Source organism: Pygoscelis adeliae, unplaced genomic scaffold (assembly GCF_000699105.1).
Source record: "Pygoscelis adeliae isolate BGI_AS28 unplaced genomic scaffold, ASM69910v1 Scaffold154, whole genome shotgun sequence".
Classification (NCBI taxonomy): domain Eukaryota; kingdom Metazoa; phylum Chordata; class Aves; order Sphenisciformes; family Spheniscidae; genus Pygoscelis; species Pygoscelis adeliae.
In genome coordinates this window covers 3,902,543-3,905,455 of record NW_008825113.1, presented here as the reverse complement: position 1 = coordinate 3,905,455, position 2,913 = coordinate 3,902,543, and positions in this window count along the sequence as shown.

Here is a 2,913-nt window from a genome sequence, read left to right as displayed (position 1 = left end):
CCGGCAGAGCCGGCTGCCTCTGGCAGTGCGTGGCTGGGCTTGCTGGGAAGGATGCCAGTGGTGTGCTGGCAGCTGCCTGACGTCAACGGGCCCCTGGGGACCTGTGGGATAATTTTAAGAAGTAACTTGTGAAAAGTGACTAAGAAAAGGAAGCCCCGTGTTCACTGAATGAATGAACAAATGAACAAATGAATGAATGAAAGAAGAGGGTGCGTAGGGGCTGCAGCCACAGGTGTCTGAGCCTGGTCTGTGAAAATTGATCGGGTGGCTGCTGCCTGGACTGAATACTTTAGCAGTGGCCTTCTGCAAAGCTATGGCCAAACTATCTCAGAAATACTATCCCTGAAGTTTCTGGGGTGTTAGAGAGGCTTTTTTAGGAATTGCTTGGGCTTCTGTAGTCTGCACCCATGTGCGGTTTAGAGAGGAGAGGGCAGAGCCAAGAGGATGCACACAGCAGAGGGATGCTTTTGTCCCCGCAGCTTTGTGAGCAGCCGCCAGCTTTGAGGCTGCTGCCAGGGTGAGGGGTAGGCATCCAAGCAAGGGTGTGGACTCCCAGCCCCAGAAAAGGTTACGCCGGCATCATCAGCCCCCCGCCCTCACCCCAGAAAGGGGGAGGCCAGCAGTGCAGGCATCGACTTGTGCCCCTTGCACCTTTCTAGGATAGAGAGACACCCGGCAGTGGGAATGAGGTGGCTCTGGGGGCGGGAGGGTGTGTGGCTCTGCCTGCCTCAGGGTACAGGCCTCCTCTCGGTGACATTCCTGGCCACCTTTTTCCCCATCCCCTTCCTTGGTTCCCCGTGCTATTCCCAGTCTTTACAGCTGCCCTTTTTGTCTTGTCTTTTTCAGCCCTGCTGCTAAGCCTGGGGAATGGGGGTGCTCGCCCCATCTCATCTCCAGAGCCCGGGCTCCCCTGCAGGGCTCTTAGGGGCTTACGGCCTCTCTGATGGTTTTGCTGTATTTTTGTGTGTCTCCTATTCGATGTGAGCAGCACTGGGCCCGTGGACTGTAAAAAAATGTTAATGGAAAGAACGTGTTCCACACTGTTGTTTATTATTATTTTTTAGTGCCTAACATATGCTATTTTGAATAGCAGCAATATTTTTGAAAGTGTGTGTAAAGTGGGGCGGAGAGACATCTCATTTTAGTGCTGTAAATTTGCCTCTCTGTATAGAGAGAAGAACAAACAGCAAAACCCTTCACTGGTTTAAATCAGTGCAACTTTTTGGTGTCTGTGTCAACTCTTCTTCCACCAGAATTTGTACAACAACCCTAGGAGTAAATACAGCAACAGAGGACAGGCGTAGCATGAAGCACGTGTATTCGACACAGCGAGTACTGAGGCTAGCCGAATAGCGCTCGATGTACTGTTTGGGTGGCTTTCAAGATCCCAACCAAAAATAAACAACAGTCGTGCTTCTCTCTTCGCTGCGTTGGAAAGCAGCCTGTAAAAAAAAAAAAACACCCCGACGCTTGCCATCCTGTACAGCTGTGGCACACGACCTGCGAGTCAGAGACGCTACCTCATGGTACAGGGGTCAGTGACAGTAAATCTGCTGGAGACGTGATGAGTGATGGCTCTGAAGGGAGAGCAGTCTGGCTGCCCCAACCCTGGGGGCCAGCGGCCTTGGCAGGCGGCCTTGGCAGGCGGGCCGCGGTCGGGCCAGCCCGCGGCAGCCAAGCACGGCCAGCCTGGAGCCAAGTCCCTCAGGCTGGCACAGGAGGATGGCCGGGGGGGCTCTACCTTGCAGCTACAGAGGACAGCGGAGGTGGCAGCTCCGGAGCAGGAGGAGGACGGGATGTATTTTGCAGCGAGGTGTGGACTGACGCCATGCAGCCGGACAGGGGGACACAGAGAAGGAGGGGTGAGGAGCCCTGCAGCTGGGAGGGTTTGTGAGTGCTGCTGCATGGCGCTTGGGGTTTTAGCCCCGGCTTGAGGACCATGCATGGCATTTTGCTGCCTTGGTGTTCCCAGTGAGTGCGGTGGGACCGGTGATGCGGACCACTACTCATCTGTGATCAGCCCTTTCCGTGCTTTTGGGTACTTTCCTAAGAAATGGATGACATGTCCAAAAGGCGGCGGCGTTCAGATGAAATTCAGGAACAGAAACAAAAAAACCACATAAGAAACTGAAAGAAGAAACCAGGACCGTTACCTTGTTATGTTGTTTTATGAATATGAAGCATCAGCTATGAAATCACTGAGGCTGATGGATGGTTTTTAACCGCGTAGAATCACCATCCCAAAATTCAGTATGTGTTTCGACAGCAAAGGAGCATTTTATATTTTACAGATAGATCTTGTCACTCAAGGATGTCAAAGGCCCTAAGCTGAACCCAGGTGAGGGATTGAGCTACTTCTTTTCATAATTGCCACTCTTCTCAGTTAGGTAGTCATTTATTGGGGGTTGTTAAAACTCCGAAACTTATTCTCAATTCTTCTAAGGCCTGACCTTATCTTACGCTTCTGCAGAGTCACAGAAGCAGCATAAAATTGTTCCCAACTCTGTCAAAATCAGGCTCCAAAGGGGACGCCACATGTATGTGACAAGAACAAGGTTGTGCCCCCAACCCTCCTGCCTTTTATTCGTTAATGGATTACTTTTTCAGAGGTTATTTTAGTAGACTCAGTATTTGGGTGTATGATGGAAGAACAAAAGTCGCAATAAAAGCATAAATGCTCAGGGAGGGAAAATAACATGTTGTGGACTGGTTGATTATTTGTCACATAAGCAGTCTGTATTTAGAGAGTTACATAAAAAATATAGGTTCCATAGTGAAAAGTGAGAACACCCACCAGTGTTAGGCAGTTGGGAACAACCAGTTTATATGCAAGCTAGAAGGAGGAGAAACGTAAAGAATACCCTTCAGCTTTCCTAAGCGCTGTTTTACTTGGACCGCAAGGTACACTAAATG